This window comes from Aptenodytes forsteri, unplaced genomic scaffold (assembly GCF_000699145.1).
Source record: "Aptenodytes forsteri isolate BGI_AS27 unplaced genomic scaffold, ASM69914v1 Scaffold79, whole genome shotgun sequence".
In the NCBI taxonomy this organism is placed as follows: Eukaryota; Metazoa; Chordata; class Aves; order Sphenisciformes; family Spheniscidae; genus Aptenodytes; species Aptenodytes forsteri.
In genome coordinates, this window is record NW_008794776.1 from 3,166,950 (window position 1) to 3,186,034 (window position 19,085).

Sequence of the window (19,085 nt, forward strand, 5' to 3'; positions counted from 1 at the left end):
CTTTGGCAGCGGGGGCTGCAGGGCGGCCTCTGTGAGGAGAGGCCGGGGCTGCCCCGCACCGGACACAGCCGGTTCCAGCCGGTTCCTACAGCCCCACCGCAGGGCACAGCTGAGCCCCTCAGCGCGGCTGGTGGGGCCTCTGGGAAAGCACATTGAAGAAAGGGCAAAACCTGCACGGAGTGAGGAAAAAAGTGTGAGAAACAGCCCTGCGAGCACCCAGGTCAGGGCAGGGGGAGGAGGTGGAGGTGCTGCAGGCGCCGGGGCAGGGAGTTCCCTGCAGCCATGATGGGGCGACCACGGGGGAGCAGGGGAAGGGGGTGAGTATGAAGGAGCAGCGGAGAGGAGCTGTTAGGGGACTGACCACAACCCCCTGTTCCCTGTCCCCCTGTGCTGCTGGGGATGAAGGAGCAGCGGAGAGGAGCTGTTAGGGGACTGACCACAACCCCCTGTTCCCTGTCCCCCTGTGCTGCTGGGGGGCACAGAGGAGTTGGGAGGGGGAAGCAGAGGAACTGGGAGTAAAGGAGTGAAGGTGAGCCTGGGAAAAGGGAGGGGTGGGGGGAAGGTGTTGTTTTAATTTATTTGTTTTCCACTATCCAAGCCTATTGTAATTGGCAATAAATTAATTTTCTCCAAGTCGAGTTTGTTTTGTCCATGATGGTAACCGTCTTTTATCTCGACCCACGAGCTTTTTTTATCTTATTTTCTCCCCCTGCCGTCATGCTGAGGGGGAGCGAGAGAACAGCTGAGTGGGCAGCTGGCAGCCAGCCGAGGTCAACCCACCACAAGAGTATATCAAAATCTACTGCTTATTCACATTTACTGCAGATACAGGATTTTAGATGATGAGGCTTTCTAAAATTGGGGAAAATAAGGGAGACAGTGGTAAAGCGCGCTGGAGAAATTTCCATCTTGAGAGCTCAAGATGCTTTACAGGGATCAAAGACCACATTATACCTAGCTTTGTGGGGGTCCTCAGGGCAAAAATGAGAACAAAATAACAGCATCCTTGACCCCATCCAGTCATCTTCGCAACATACACAGCTCTATTACTGGCCAAACATGAGGGTTGTGAACAATAAAATTTAACACATCTGGTATCTCCTTGACAGTCTTGCAGTGGGGAAATACAGTCCTAATATCTAGTTTCGGATCAGGCCTCCCTGGCATCCAGCTGTCAGGAAGCACAGTTAAAACACACTTGTTTGGAATGAAATTGTCCCCAGTTCAGTCTTCAGAAGCATTTCCAAACTTCCATTTTGTCAGAGTAAACCAGTTCTGTATGTGTTTGCAAAGCTTCAGCACTATGGAATGGAAAGTAGAGAGAAGAAAAATAAAAGCCATACTATAAACCATATTAAAGAGGGAAAACTGCTTTGTGAAACAGAAGATTCTTTTTTTTTTTAATGTTAGAACATCGTTTTAGGTGAAGAGCTACATTAATCTTACATAGGATGCATGATTAATGGAGGAGCTGATGCTCCTGCTGGTCAGTGGGAACAGCAGAGGGACAAAGGTGTCTTTAGGCAACAGTGTTATCACCTGATATATGTACATTTTAGGTGCTGACAAATGAAGCTTAATGTTCCATAGGATACGAAAACAAATGAAGAAAGAGCTACACTAACTAAGGTCCAGCAACAAAGTGAGCGTGGAAGAAGCACAGACGTTGCTGGGCTAGAGAAAACAGCCTTTTAAAGGTAAATTGAAGTTTGGAGTAACAAAGTGTGGCTAGCACAGCTGTTGCTCAGTAAATTCATTGGCACAACTGACACCCAATGCATTATCATTAATAATGCGACCATGCCAATCTAGATGAAGAATCTGCTGAAATCAGATTGGGACCCTGAGCACTGAAGAGCTTGACACGGTGAAAGAGAGACCCAGGTAATGAGACACAGTTGCCTAGTGATCCTCTGCCAATGTCACGTTGGGAGACAGGAACATTGCTGCTATCAATAGAAAAACCTCACTTTAAGATATATACTGCCTGGCTCTGCCTGGGGATGTTCTGGTTTTGTTGTGCAGGATCCCATCCCTACTTTGATTTCTTCAGCCCTTGGCTGGGCTGAGACACAACACGATGAGAGAACTGCGGCCTGTAAGGGAGACAGGAGCACAAGGCCTTCAAAGCGCAGCTTCCACCCGGCTCTGCAGGAATGAGGTATTTCTGTTCAGGGTGATCAGGACTTCAGAAATATTTTCTTTCATTTTCCAAAAGGAAAAATTTTGCTTTTTAACTAAAGTGCTTTCAGTCTCCTCTATGGAGAGGAACAGCTGTGCTCAGACCTTTGCCTTTCTCTAGCCAAGGATTCCTATGACCCAGAGCTACAGCATCAAGGAAGCCACGGAAAGCTTTTGAAAGGTAATGCTGTACTTTCTGAGCCTTGCAACAGGCTGAGAAGGAGGCAGGTCACCTTTGCTATATCTATCACCAGTGAGAGCTATGTTCCTGGAAGGGAGGCAATTCTGCTGGCAATTGCAGACTCTTATGTCTGTGTATCTATTTCTAAAACAGCTACAATGCAGATGCCAGAACGACATTTGTTTGGAGCAGTCACCGTATTATAAAATTTGCTTTATTGATGGGAAAGCAACTCACACCCTAGCTGCATGCAATTTAGCTTGAAGACTTTCTCCTGTCACCGCTGGCCCCTGCATGCTGTTCTTTACCATCATATAACAGCAGCTGCCGACAGCGTTTGTTCCTACTGCTGCATGAGTTTAAAAGCAAAAGAGAACTGAGCCCATTAACTTGATTTTTTTCGTACTTATATCAATCTGATCCTGGCTCCCACCACACCTGTGGCACCATTCCCTTCAACCCCCAATCTGCAGGTGTAATTCCTATGGAGCTTTATCAATAGCTATTACCTTCCTTCTACAAGTTTCTAAGCCTCCAACTGACTTCTAGGCAACAGGATTCATCGCTATTTCTTGCCCTAATACAAAAAAATATTGCTCGTGTCACTTTGCAAATGCCTCAACTGGCCCTAGCTCCGCTCCTTCACTCTTCCTGAGCTGAATTGTTTAAAAGTTGTTGATTGTGACTATAGATCTCCTGGCACATGACCAAATTTGTTCTTTACAGTGTTAAAGCCTGTCCAGCTGCCAACCCCCCTTTCCACGTACACATAAATAAATGAGCTGTTATCACTGTATTGGGCGTTCCACACAGAAAACTGGAGCAGCTACAACTCACACTCCTTGATTTAATATGTATCAATGCCAACCAGTATCTAATGGACGTAATGATTGAGTACTGACAAGCATATTTTTCCAGCCCAGCTCTCCTTTGGCAATAATGCCTGACCAAGATTGATGACTCTAATACCAAAGCAGCAGTGTGTTTGTTTCTTCTATAGGCTTCATTTTTCAAATAGCCTCAGATTCCCCTTCCCTCCCCCAAAGAAAAAGGGAATGGAAAATGGTGATGATTACTGAGATACCTATATGGGTTCAGTTGCTGTCTCCTCAGGCCACCAAACCACAAAGGTCAGATTCACTAACGCACTAACTTGGTTTATTCTAGCATAACTCACGTGGGTTTATATCAGTATAAAACTGGTCTGTCACAGTGGCACATGCAGCTCCCTCGGTGAGAGATTCAGTTACTGGTGTCGACCGAAACCTGAGCGGGTCTGATCAGATCACAACAGGCACATTTCACTTATCAAGTGCCCACACAAGATTCAAGGCAGTTCTCAAGAATAAAAGAATTCAGCAGCACAAACAAAAAGAACAAGACTCCACATGCAAGGCATGGTTTCCCTTTTTCCACTGTCTTTAGGAGTCAGCAGCAGATCCCAAGGACATCCGAGAACAGCAAGGAAGCACTGACATGCAAAGGTGAGCTAGGAGCCATTTTACCACAGGGAGCAAGACCACAGTGTATGTGACTCAAAAATAAGACAGTTAAAGTTTGTCTTGCCTAAGGAGAATCCACTGGGAGGCAAAGTACACTGCTGTGTGCTACAGATGCCAATTACCTAGAAAAATAACAGAGGAAATGGGAGAAAGCTCTAAAATAGGAACCTGATGGTATATTTTGCTCTCCAAGGAGAAGCCTGGCAATGTTTGACAATGTTGATTTGTAGATCAACTCTCCTGTGTTTTTATGAAGAGCAGTACGGACCTGGCCTACTGCTTAGTTTTGTTGTTGTATCACTTAAATTTTTATATGCTTTTTACAAAGGAGTCGCCTGTATCTTGGGGTACATTTGAAAAATGAAGACACGGGTCTTGCTCCTTACTGGCATAGCAGACCCATACAAGAGCGATGTTCAAGGGTTGGACACAGGAATGTATCTGCTTTTCCTGAATCCTACCCGTGGCAGAAACTGCTTTCATGTCCCACTGGTGTAACAGAGTCACTGTGACCAATGTACACTGAACAAAAAACAACAACAAAAAAAAGCAGGGGTCTGTCTTCCATGAGCCTCTGAACACTGCACAGCGAACGTGCACAGGCTCAGAAACCAGCTGCCTCTTTCTCAGTTCCAGTCAAGATGCAACACATACAGAGGCAGAATTTCTTGTGAGCCATAAGCAGAAATAGCCTCTCTTTAAAATTTCCTGAGTCCCATTTATACGAGATCTTGGAAAGCAGTAGTACTTGTACTTCAGAGCCAAAGACAAAAAGCAATTGTACAGATGAGTCCCCAGAGGGATCTTTGCTCATCCTTAGCCTAGAGAACTTCTTGCTAGTCTATTACACTGTTCCTAATTTGAAACAGCGTGTGATATATAGGAAAGGTTAAATAGGACTGATCAGCAGTAGAAAGTGCATTTTACACTGAATTAGGTAAGGGTAAGCAGGAGCCAGAAGCTGTGTTATATAGTAGATCTATACTACAGTGATCCCATACTCTTCTTGCAAATCCTCTCCTGAATGAAGCATCGTCACACTTACACGCCTGAAAAAGCTCACAAAATATCACTACGGCACACATCTTCAAATAAAGATCCATTTTAGTTTTGAAGAGACAAGCAAGCGATTTCACTCATTCTTGATGACCTTGAGCCATGATTCTCAGCCATACATCCCTGATACCATTACCAACACTTTTCATTCAACCCACTGATTCTACCCTCTTTCTTTGCCTCGGTTTCCCCTCCAGTTCCACCAGTATTTGCTGAAAAGTCCTCGAACAGCTCACAATCCTGTAATCAAAGACTACAGATTAGACAAAGGCAAATTATAAAGTCTGGATTGAGTGCAAGGACATTTGGTAAATGCCATTTAGAAAACACAAAAGCCACAAAATAAATCCCAGACATTTATTGCTCTGAAGCACTCTTTGCTCTTAGCAATGCCTAAATCTAACTCATCTGCTTCTTATTTGCTTCTCACTTTATTGGGAGGTTTTTCTCAGAGCAGAGGTGCCTTTGAGCAAAGGTAGATCAACCAAGAACAAAGTCTTACTTGAGCAGAATCTGAGAGAGATTAAATGCTTGGGAAAGGGGGCAGCAAAGTAGGAGATGCACCATTAAAATGTAAATACACAGAGTACCTTGTACAGACTCTGGAAATAAAAACAGAGCAAGCTCTCACTGTGTTATTTAGTACTCTAGATGTCAGGGTACTCTAGTGAACGGTGACAGAAACAATACGATGGACATTACGTCCTCCACAGACACACATGCATACTTACATAACCACATTCGTACACGGATGAAACCTGAATTTTAAGGATTGAAACCAAATTAACAACTATATTAATAACGAGACTAAAGCGTCTTTGTAACTATGAATTTAAGTATTGGATCAAAAAACTCCTGTCCCAGAATCCACAGCATTTGCACCTAACGCTGAGGCTCAGGTACCTCTCCAAAAGTGTCATAAAAGTTAACATAGTTTTCTTTACTACGTTGCAGGATCGTTTTGAGTGGAATCAGTCTCATTTGCTGACATTTGTTTTAGGCCACTATTATTACTTTCAATACTCTCAGATGCTGTTCACAGCAAAGGATACAAGTAACTCCTGAAAACAGAAAGAGAGGGTAGTTTTCTTGTCTTTCAGCACAGCAAAGCAAAAGCTGGCCCAAGATTTCAAAAGAAGCAGACATTGATTTGAAGTTTTCTTTATTTCACCTTACTATCACAGGTACAAGTGTGCCCATGGCTCTGGTAAATCAGACTTTTGACTTTCTAGATTTCCGCTGCTTATTTTGACTCAATTCCCATGGCCTTTATAAGAAAAGAAAAGGAAAAAAAAGCAAGTTTTATTTTTTGCACACTAAAAATTGCATTGTCACTAGCTGCATTTTCTTTTTTGTTTTCTTGGGTTTTTTTGTTTACTCTCTTGAGTAGATAGATCACTTGTACCTGTAAGATTCTGGGTTTATTTCCAGCTTGGGACTGAAAAGGAGGAAAAAAAAAAAAAAAGGCATTTCTTTCACATTGTGATAAAAGACATAGTCACAAAACACCACAGCTTCCAGAGTTTCATACACCATCAACTTCAGCTAATTCTTAATAATTCATGTGTCTAACATGCACCAAGGGCAGAAAAGGGATTAACCGCTTTAATAGGTCTACTTTTTAATTTGTAACCTGGATCAGACAAAACGTTGCCTGGAAGCGCTCCTTCTCCAGGTGCACCTAGAAATTTGTTGCTACCAAAACATTACTGCCCACATTGTAAATAGCCCAACCCTGTAAGAATACAGATGCTTAGCATCTACAGTATTATTTGATAAAAATGTAATGATACAAGAACATACAGAGACTCACAAGTCACTGAAGAGAGTGACTTGGATACAGTCCTGCAGTGCTCTGGTCAAAAGCAAGTACATGAAAAGACTGGAGAAAGAACTGACATTTGTCAGCTTAGGTGGAAGCAAGGAATCAAAAGGACTAGAGAGCAGCACAATGCTCTCAGGGAGCAAACTGAAAACAGTTCTGGTATTCAAACAGTTTAATATTAAGCAGAGGCTGGACCACTACTGATATTTGCAATTCATTAGATACAAGTTTCCAAACAAACGTAGTCAAGAAATACAGTCAAAATAAAGAAAACTTGCTGCTTATCAAATGCATAAACACTCTTTACTTCAAGAATGCTTGACGCAAATTCAAGATGTGCTTTTCTCAGAGCAGTATGAAAGTCTCTAGTGTTTCTTGTCCTTCGACAATTTGGTTGGCACACACAACCCGATACATATCTGTATGGGTAATTCACAAGAGTAATTTTGCATCGTTACTGCTCCCATTTGCTTCTACAGCGGTAGCACTATGGTAGCACAGAGACCCTGCACAGTCATACAGTGTATAACACTTACCGAATCCCTCACAACCCAGTTATAACAGAAGAGGTTCAAAAGTTAGCATAAACAGAATCAAGGGTAAAGAGCCTCTACGAAAGACGTGCCAAGGGACATCACGCAGGTAGGTGGTAGTTATGGGGACATAGATCGCTGCCTCAAAATCAGTTGAACCCTCACTTTCTTTGAAAAATAAATATACATCAGCAAAACTCCAAACTCTGCTCAATCCAGTAAAATTATCAGTAATTGCCTTAAATCTTACAGTTTTAAGTCACAGAAGTGGGTCTTGAAGATACAGCTCTCATAAGATAAGACTTTTTCTCCTCAAAAAGCTGTTTCGTATTTAAAAATCATTTGCAAAATATGGGGGATAGAGTACAAATTCCAGGGTCCTAGACCTCCTAGACCTGCCTAGACCTCCAGGCATCTAGTAAGATGCCTTACTGTTAACTGGGCAAAACCACCTCTGCTATATCCTAATCCATCTCCAGTTTGGTTCAATAGACTTACTCTCTGTACAGTACGGCAGGTGGTGATATGTCATTGGGAACTGTAACTCACAGAATAACTGGCTGCTTTGAGGCCCTTTGAAGCGATGTTACTATTCTTGGGATATTTTCTAAAAGCCCTTGCTAAATGATCCACATCCTCTACTGCAGCTAAACAATAATTGATTTTTCTGTTCTTTCTAAGCACTGTCCCATTGCCAACACATATTTCTCATTTAAGTTCCTGGAGCATTTTGTTGCCTCTCCAGCTTAATCTCGCCTTTCCATAAACTTACTTTATGAGCCTCCCTCCCCATCTGTTTCCGTGAGATGTGTGTGCGTGTTCTGTATGTGTATCTCTATACATAGCTATTACCCAGACAGGTGTATGTTTGCCGACTGCACAGCATGTACGCGCAGCCTGTCAGGAGCTGCCGTGACAATGCTGTAAAATGAGATTCTGAATCTGCTTCGCTGCTGATCCCGCTCCCCATTTAATATCAGTGACCATGATGAATCACGTTGGACATCCTGGCTTCTCCTTACTGAGTCATAGCCTGCAACGTAACAATTCTCCCTGGTGTTACACAGATTGTTTTGGGATTACGAGCTCTTTGTGTGCATCAAGACTCCATTTTTGGCCCATTACTATTCTGGATTTTATGCCCATAGTAAAGCAGATTGTTAGCATCACATCACTCTATCTGTTTGCCAATAACATGTAACAGTGAAATATCGAGTGAGGAATCTTATTGCACTGCCCAACCCTCCTGCTTAATATTAGTACCTCGGGGAGATACATCTTACACAATTAAATAAAGGTCAGTCCTAACTCGGTTTGGTCCTGAATAAAATGGATCCTCTACCTCTTCCAAAAAAAAAAAAATCATTAGTGTCCGTAACACTAATAAAGCGCCTCATATTGACGTGCCCCTGCGGCTGGCTGTGCCCTGGTTGTCAGGCTCTGAAACCAGCCCTACCACATCCTGCCATCCAGGCGTGGACATCAGCTCAGCAGCTGTATGAAGCCGCAGGAGCAAGATCTAGTTTCAAGGGCTGCTTCCTTATTGCAATAAGCACAGGATGCAAAACCACAGCTTATTTTAATGTTCTTGGGACGGCTTTGTGTACTTAGGTTAGCTGAAGAGAGTAGCAGCCAGATATCTTCTGCTCAAACCACTGGTCCCAGCAGGTGGTGTTGGCTGCTGGTAACCTGTCACATTATGTCTTCACAGCATTGTACTTGTCACTGTTTTGGCTAGGGTTTAAAGAGAACATACATAAGGCTCTTCTTTCACAGAAGCGTTGCGCATGATCACCCCAACACCACGAAGCAGGGTGCATGCACTGCATTCCCAGCTGCTTCGTTTTGCATGCATGCTAAGGGTTAAAACACAGCACCAGATTTTGTGTCTTTTTCTGCTGTTTGGTGATTTTTCATAACCGAGAACGTGTTTCTCTTCTTAGGTCCTCAGCTGGGAATTTCACCTCACTAAGCTCCCGCTATTGCAGGGACCCATGACCTTCAGCATGCCTTTGGGCCCCCCTGCTCTTTTCTTACAGCACAGCATAGCTGTAGCTTGTGATTTTTACTGCAGGTCTTAAATTTGTGCAGGGAAGTATTTTGTGTTTTATGACTACGTGAAGCCATGAAGGATGGATTCTTCCAGACACTGCATTTACCCCCACCCCAATCTCTTTCCAAACTTGTCTTTCCAGAAGTTGAAAGACTCTCAGTTGGAGTAAACAGCTGAAAAGCAAAAATACTCCTTCTGGGAGTTTGCAAACCAACATATTTTTCTAGGAAGCGAGCATTCCTCTCCCTGCAGATGAAACACTGCTCAGGATCACCCGCAAATAACACTTAATCATCAGAGAAACATGCATAGCAGCTCAAAAGAGTCCATGTCCTTTGAGGACGGGTCAGGTTCCTACTTCACCAGCTCTAAGCACAGTAAGGTTAACCTGTCAGCGAACACACTACATCTTGACACTTTCCAACGAGTACTTGTAGAAAGGTCTCCTCCAGTACTGAGACCGGATCATTAAATACAGCATGGTGTTCAAGTGCTTGAGACCCTATTTAAGTTCAAGTATTCCATGCTTCGAAACACTGAATTTACCTGCCCTAGAAAGGGCAAGATCCAGTCTGCGCCTGGTACTCAAGGCAAGTGTTCTTAGGGAAGCATTTCTGGATCCACCTACACTCATCGATTTTTATTTATTCATTTATTTTTAAGTCAACACTTACTGTAAAGAAAAGTAGAGAAAGAACTTGCAGCCAAAGTGCCTTTATTTTGCTATAAGACATGTTTTCCAGACACCTTGTGCTGTTGCTACAGCCAGCCACCTCAGGTGCCACCAGCCCGCATGCCAGGCTGCCAGCCGGGCCACGTGTCCCCGAGAGGCAGGGGACGGCAGAAAGAAATGGGGGAACATCTCCTTTACTTACATCACCCAGACTGTAAAAACCAGGGCACAGATGGGAAAGGGAAGGAAGGCCACCGAACTAAAAGGTTTGCTTTGCTGTTGGTTTTTTTTTCCTTCTTAAATTAAATAAAAAGTCTAAAGACTACAGCTTGCATAATTCAACATGTCTGTAAACATGGAACATGTATAATTGATGTTAAACAACATGCTAATCACCTCATAATGTGAATAGAGAGGCAACCTATCCTCAGTTTATGTCTAAGTAACAAGATGGAAGCCTGCTGAGCTCTTTATAATAGGTTTCCCCCCCGCCCTTACATTTGTGTCTCGGCATGATGGTAAGCCACAGCTTAGGCAGGAAACCTAATGTATTATTTATGCTAAGCTTTGAACTGAAATGTTTTTCTCTATTTTGTATAAATATATATTACTCCTTCAAACACGGTGATTGATTCTGTGAGGTCACTGTAAGAATAAGTTCCCTACTACAGTTAAAAAGGGGACAGCCATGCAGCGAATGTCAGTAGCGGGTGAGACGCTTGTTTCTCAGTGCAGTGCAACAGACACAGTCCCAATCCTCTTCCCATTCCTGTAGCTGCTTTGGAAACTTCACAGAGGTCCAAAGAGTTATACAAGTGCCTACACCAGGGAGCACTGCAAGAGATGCCTGCATAGATGACCTGTGATCTTTTACCTCTGCCAATGTTAAGACATCACTGAATCCACTGGGGAGTAAAGTACTGCCAAGAGGATCCAGAGCTGTTACTACTTCTAAGACCAAAGTCCTGATTTACTGGTAACTGACATTGAGCTTTGCATGAAGCATGTCAAAGTAAACCATTTGGAAACAAACTCCAAACTTATCCTCTGATGGAGACACAGATGTTCATATGCAGAGGTCCTGATCCACAATCGATGCTGTTTGCAAATATAGATGCCATCAACAATGAGATAGAAGTACCTTTCCTCCAAGTATTCCCACTCAGAATGAAGGAAGTAGGCCTGTCTGCTCTCTCAGAAACTGAGGATTTCTATTCAGAGGAGAACAGAGGCATTATTAGGGAAATAAGAGAAAGCATGAAGGAAATAAGACCAACAGTAAAAATACATGGAGCAGGAATTGCAGAGGGAGAGCAACAGGCATGCCCTGCTCCAGGCAGCAAACAGCGGGCATTACAGGGAAGCCAGAAAACCATGAACACCAGGATGCTGAAAGCAGGGACAGAGCTCCTGTTGACTTCAGAAGGAATACGACTGAGCTTAGGAGCAAATTTAATATGAATTTTATCACATCATCTCCTCCCAAGATGATGTAGATGGGGGCTGAGTTGGACTAAGAGGTATTGCACAAAAACAAAGTAATGAATCCGCAAGTAGCTTCCATCTAGCTAACATAATACATATGACTTTTGCCTTGTCAGAGGTCTGGCTTTAATTAAAATCAATCTTAAATAATTTACATGACATTTCATTAAATGCATGCTGAGTTAGACCAGGGCACTACCAGTGCAATTTGATGTATCCAAGATATGAGCTGAGAAGCTAAGGTCGTAACAGTGCATTTCTGTTTCTTTCTCCTTTTTAGAATCTGCTGTTTTAAGATAAAACACCCAATAATTTTTAACCTTGCTCCAGGCAGACCAGCTCTCTCCCATGGAATATGTTAGCCAGATAATTAAAAGACCACAGATAGCCACAAACAGATGCGAGTCATTCTGTTTTAGTGCCAGAGCTGTTTCACCAGTGACACTTTAGAAATTTGACATGAGTTCCAGCATGCCCAAATTGTGCTCTCAGCTGAACAAGGGGTAAATATTTAATGCTGGAGGGGAAAAAAAAAAAAAAAAAAAAGACACAACAACATGGCAGAAAGAGAAACAAAGCTTGTATGAAATAAGAGAATTGAGTAAAAGGCCTAAAGGAGGCAGACAACATAGCTAGGACCAGCTGTACTGAAGAAAAAGTGGCTTTTCTGTCTCTGAAGGTATAGGCACCCCTTGAGGGTGATGGCCATACTGGCTGGAAGGGTTAATTGTGCAAACTAACTCCAGGCTCCTTCCCACTGCCTGCTCCACTCGTGTCTGCTGGGGTGAATCCTCTTTAACTTGGTTCACTTGGACTTCAACATCTTAAGACCTTAAATATTGTGGGTTTACTAATTTGACTAATTTTGGTGGAGGTGGGCTCCAAAGCTCTTGCACAAGTCCTTGCACTGGCAGCTTGGAAGGATGTAACCGCAACAGAAGGCGGGGAAAGAGCAGCAGAGGTAAGGGGAGAAGCGTCTGCCCTGAAGCATGAACTGTTCGCTGCCAGGGAAGAAAGAGCACACGGGACACTGAGACTCTGAGAGGCTGGGCCCTGGAGCTGCAAAGGGCTACAAAGCCAGCTTGGCTTGCTTAGGTACCTTTGTGCACAAAATGTCTCCCCAGAAGACGTGGGATAGATGCAGTAGCTCCAAATCACTTGGAGGAAAGGATATATCTCTGTCCACCATCAGTTTTCAGCTTCATACCTCAGCCCTTTCAAGGAGCAGAGCCATACTAGATACAAAGCCACCTTTGCATTCCCTTCCTATCTTATACCAAGGGCAGCCTTGAGAGACCAGTACCTCCAGCATGCCTAGATCAAAAACAGGTTTTGCTCAGTTCAAGTTAATCCTCCTGTGGCAAAACATTAAATGATGAAGGAGGGGGAAAAAAAAAAAATCACAATCTTAAATAAGATTTGCAAAGTCAGGCTCCTATTAGAGAAATCTGCAAAACAAAAGGCTTTGAACTGCGGGGAATTCTCCTTGGCTCCTCCCTCAACCCTCTGGGAAGTAGGAAATGCTCCATTCCAGCACAAAACCCTGCCTTTACTCGCAGCCCACGGGGAAGCAGGGAAACTGTGATCAGGAAGAGCAGGGAAAGTATGGTGCTTTCTAGCTGCACAGCAAACCTTTTCTGTTTACAAGTCAATGACAGAGAGTGTGCACATGTGAGAAAGATGGATTACATAGAGGGAGATTGGTGTGACAATTACATTGCTGGGAATGAAATTCATCTCTAAGCCAGATGGAGTCGAGTTTGTTTACGAGTCTGAACTGTGATATCCACTCAGTCCATCTGGCTGACGCCGAAGGGAAGTCCTTTCAGCGGATACCCTGGAAATACTGTTTTGCTCGAGCTTGCATTTCATCAGTCCACGTTAATCAGTATGTTATCTAGACTAGTGGTGAGGATATCATGTAGAGAAAACACCAAGCTATGAAATTCAGCACTCTCTTCCTGATCAATACTAATAATTAAAAAAAAAAACCACTCTTGAGCAAACCCTGCCAAATTTCTGCAGCGGTATCCCTGCAAAGTCAAGCCCTGAATCTCATTTGTATAAAGGGTACTTTCCAGCCCTCTTACAACTTGCTGGTGCCTTATTGTGGCTGGGGGGGGGGGGGAAAAACACAAAACACACCAGAAGCCCTGTACCACTGCCAGGGGATTTAGAGATCTCAAGATCAACAGGAATGTTTTTCTGGACTACTATTTTTCCTGCAACAGTTGAGACATCCTGACTGTAACCACACTTATGTTCAAGAGGGAAGATACAGCATTGGACATTCTGCCACAAAGTGCTGAGAGCCTTTAGGAGACTGTTCTCATGGATACAGTTAACAAGTAGCCAAGTAGAAAAAAAACCAACAACTCCTTGCCATTGCAATGAGTTGCTGACATGCAATAATAAACCGGGGTGACGGAGGGCTCAGTCACCATGAAGAAAGAGCTATGTACTAAAAACCATCTACCTTTATCTTTAGTAAAAACATGCTGTGATACAAAGCACAAAGCTGAGACATCTGAGAAAATTCACTGCAATTTACATTCAACTCAGTTTGGCCACACAAACTTTTCAGCAGATTTCATATTTGGAAGGAAACACTTTAGCATGGTCAAACTCCTCAATCTGCTTACACAGTTTTGCCAGTGGAATAGAGTTTCACAAACTAGATCTAAGGAAGAAATTTTTTACGCTGAGGGTGGTGAAGCACTGGCACAGGTTGCCCAGAGAGGTGGTGGATGCCCCATCCCTGGAAACATTCAAGGTGAGGTTGGACGGGGCTCTGAGCAACCTGATCTAGTTGAAGATGTCCCTGCCCACGGCAGGGGGGTTGGACTAGACAACCTTTAGAGGTCCCTTCCAACCCAAACTATTCTATGAATTCTATTAATTGTGCATAAGCCCACACACAACAGAGCTTGCTGAGACCCTACAAATGCTTCTGGGACAGCTGAACCTTTGCTGATGAATGGGGAAACAGGATCTTCCAGAATTAAAAGCCACACACTATACGACAGCTCGGTTGTATGGTCCAGACTCTGCCTGGGCTACCCCACTGCGTCCCTCTACAGATTCACTGGTGAGGGGCTTCATTTTGTCACAAACAACAAATAGGTTATACAACAAACAGGTTATATTGCTACTTGTTTTCCACTGGGAAACAGAGCATATCCCCAATTCTACATTACCAAATAGGATTCTTGTTAGAGAACCTAAAAATCACAGTAGAATTCCACAGAGATGCTTGAGAAATCCAAAAGGTTTTGATGCCATTCACCAGGGAATGATAAGGAAACTCAAAGGAGACAGAGTTATGATTGTAGGCCCAACCTCTCAGTCTTCTGGGAAGCTCCGTTTGTTTGGGAGCTTTCAGAAAAGCACTCTTCTTTCAATGCAAATCTTCCTCCCACGACAAGTAAGTGAGCTTTGTTGCTATACTGGACAGCTGTGTGGAGAATTATTAAGGATTTTTGTTGCCTTTTTTTTTTTTTTTTTTTAAATCTAGGGAACCTAGAGGGTTACTAAAATTAGAATTCAAGCCAATAGTCCGTGAAGGCAGGGGAACAAGTTCTTCCATAGTCACCTTTCTGATAACAGTCTGGAATGTGTCTCATACAAATCACAGTCTCTCCGCTGACTTCAAAGGAGCAACACAGAGGGAAGAGATAGCCCTCCAAATAAAGCAGCACCTTGTCAGCACAGTCTAGTTCTCCAATGGACCAGGTATAGTTTTTAGCTTTGTTCAGCAGGGAGCATTGCATGTTATTCCAAACAAGTTTTCATGGTTGAAACACCTGGTATAATTACTAATAATAAAACTCAGTGAAGGCACCCAAAATATATCCTCAGTGCTGGTGCCACAACTTTGTTAGCCTCATTTCTCTTAAGTGATGCAGGCTTAACATCCCAATTTAAATAGAATGAGTGAACTGAAAACAAATACCCTTCTGTTTAATATTTGCTGTGAAGATTGCCTCTCATTTCAGAGGGGAAAATAAAAACAAAACAAGAAACTTAAGTAGGGTAAAAGTGACGATTATTGCTTTTAATTTAGCAGAGCCTGTTCTTCTCCACTGTGGGTGTAGCCAAGTTACTCCAGAGAACACCCAGTTTCGAGCAGAGCGAGTCTGTGGGACAGCACCGTCATCTAGTGGGCATCTGCAACTATAACATAGTTCTCCCCCCAAGCTCCTTCTGGTTTGGGCCCACACAAAGCGCTCCTCTGATTTGGTGCCACACGCCTGTGAAACCAAGCTGAGAGTCCCCTCGGTGGAACCACATGAGAGCGCTACTCTTTGAGCTCCCTCATCACCTCCATCACCACCTAGGACAGAGCACGGTTCCCTCTGGACTTCCAGCCGTAAGTGGCCAGATTTTCAGGGACAGAGCTGCCCCTACGATACCCTCCTCTATTAAGTCTGAGATATTTCTGTTTGGCACTCAATAGAAAGACTCCTTTTCAGTAAGGAGTGAAGAGTTCAGGCTGGGAAACAATGGACATTCATACCTGGAGGCATTTCTCTGATTAAAGTTGGTGTACTGCACAAGCTTTAGAGAACCCCAGTTAGTGCTACTGCCCTCTTCAAATTAAAGCTTCCTAATAAAGCCATAGCAAGAAACTTTTCTTAACGGTGACACTAATCCATCACTAAATTCTCTCTTGGGAGAAAACAGTAAAACCACCAAGCCTAGAAGGGTTGCAACCGCTCCTGAATCAGTGTTTAGGTTTGCATCAGATCTTATTCTGCATGTTCATCACTAAGTCCATCAGCTATTCTCCAACACGTATTCTTCCAAATCAATTCTCCTTCCTTCCTCCAATCCCCCTCCCTGTTCCTAGGACAATATTGTCGCCTGTAAGCTGCTAAGCATTGGACCTTTCATCCAGAGGATGCTTAGCAGTGGGGCTGCCTCCCTTGTCTTTAGCTGAGGGAAGCAAGAGCATCGAAGTAATGAATTTTTACTATAGTTTTACATTTTGTCCTTCTTCTGCAATCCCTCTGGGCAGCATTTGGAGCCTGGAAGAGGACAGAGCTAGGACTGGGAGTGTCGTATGGAAGTTACAACACTGATGAGTCTTTGATGCGCTGCATCAAGCTCCTGTTTAAAAGCTGAGTCTTTGCTGTCAAGACATCTGCCTTGTTTTGAGTTGTGGTGTTTTTCTTCTGTGTTCCCACTCATCTCATTTTTTTTAGCAGTCCCTCTTTCCTTTCAGTTTTATATCCTGATCAACAGAATATAACACAGTTTGCCCCTCCTCCAAAGATATTAACCCACTTCATTTGCTGCCTGCTGGGTAGAAAGATAAGGGCTCCGCTTGTATCAGTTTAAACTCTCCCTTAATAAAGAGAACCAGAGCACTTATGCCAGCAACTATTTACCTCATTATGTGGCATTATAGCCACATATGTGCTCCAAGTTTAAACCAAGTGACTAAAATCCATTCGCTGTTCCTTTCTCTAAGAGAGGGAGTACAATCAATTGCTAAGGAGATTCCAAATTCTTCATTCCCATCAGAGGAGGACAGAGCTATATTTACAAGCTCAACAGCATAAGAAAAAGTGGAATCTTAATTCCAAGGCAGACATGTATAACACAAATTAAACAGCCAAGATTAACTGTGTCGCATTGGGATCATCAAGTTTGCTATAATGAATATATTATGTGATCCTCAGATCTTATGGGCCTTTAAGATGCAGGAAGGTCAAACACACTGTCACCGTCCTCAGAGCATTTGATGCTCCACTGTGCATAAAGACGACTGGAACACTCTCAAACATCATCTTGAGCTGCATTTATAAACCCTGCCTTTTGAGGGCTACAGCGACTTATAAAATACCTCCAGGTCTGAATCAGCCAGATTTGTCAGCTGGCTGCCTCACTTTCAGATGACTCTGTGTATCAAATTGAGAGAAACTTCCCCATCCTCTCGAAGCAGGAAGATGCCATCACAAATACCAATTCTTACTTTATCCATCCTCTGAGTTCTACCTCTTGCCACATAATTGATTCTCCTTACCCAAAGAGACACACTGATGCCTTTAAAAAACGCTTTACCTAAACTTTCACCTTTCTAAGTTTCAAATGACTGAACACAGTCAGAGCAGGCTCGCTGTGAACCTGCAGAACGGGTGTTTTTCCACTCCTCCCGCTGTGTAAGAGCTCTTCTGTCTCTTACTTTTTCTGCTCTCATCAGATAAATCTGGTGCTGGAAATCCCATAGACGTTGCCTTTAATTTTATTTTGACTTAAAGAAGCTAAAAGAAACACAAGTATTAGTTTAGCTTTGTGGTGTAGATGGCATTCATTTAGCCATAGAGCAAAAAGTATTTCTAAGCTTGTATGAGCTTTACTGAAACTAAAATTAAGTTGTGATCACTGAAACCAGCAACAGCAAAGCAAACCTGAAGAATAAGCAATCAGCTTGCAGTATTTTTTAAAAGGGTAGGTGGGAGGGACTCAAAATTAGGAGTTGGATCCCAAGCGTAAAAACAGCAGAGGAAAACCCTAATACTTTGCTTTAAAATAGTCTCACACAATATTATCCCACAAGTCTCCCTTGAAACCACTAGATGTCATTCTTGGACTTTCAGTCGAAGTAATTGTTTGGTTTTTTTTTTTTTCCTCTAGCTGTTATGCCAGTTGCCACAAAGAATGAAAACCTTGCTGTCATTTTACATGTTAATTTAATATGATGGTGCCACAAGAATATATTGGGCTTAATGCTTATGGGAGAAGACACATGCCAAATTCCCCCCAGTATGAGATGGGAACTGGTCTGCTCATAATTCAGCTCAGTGCATGATCTTCTTAAAAGGAACACCAGCTTCAAGAACTTCTTGTTTAAATATTGATCTTATCCTCAGCATATTTTAATCCCTCTAGAAACACTAGAAGAAAACAGTACCTTACTGTGTGATATTTTTTTTTTTCATCTTCTGTTTGCCAAAGCTAGGGGTGTAAAATGAGAGGATGTTTCTGGAAGTCTTGTTATTTAAGGAAACTCTCTGATGGAGTCAGAGTGCACCACTAACCCTCACTGCAAAATCCTTAAGATTTCCCCTTGTGAAGAGGGAAGAGTACGAGGGGTGGAATCAAGAGGCATAAAGCAGCAGGGTGAAAGAGGAGCAGGAGCAAAGTGGGAACACAGCACAGCAAACAGACCAAGGCAGGACACCTCAAGGGAATTTGAGGAGAAAAAAAAAGTTTTCAGATTGCCAGCACCAGGATATGACTCCTCAGGAAAGACATCTACATATGGCCATGGTGAACACAATGACAGAACTCGGGTGTATTCAAAAACAAAAAGCATTCTGGTGTCAGATCCAGACCTCGAGGATATAAAAGCTTAAAATACCAGACAGCATTATTCTGAGTCCAGGGCTATAGGCAGCCCTTTCACACACACACACGGGCTTATATGTTTTGCCATAAAGGTTACTTAGATGCTTGAGTAAATCCATCTGACCCTTTTTTCAAGGTTGATTAATCAACACACTGGATAAACATTCCCTTGCTAGCAGCAAGTGCACTTAGCCGCGGAGCGATGCGCCCTCTGAGCTGATCCCAGCCAGGAAAGGTCACTGC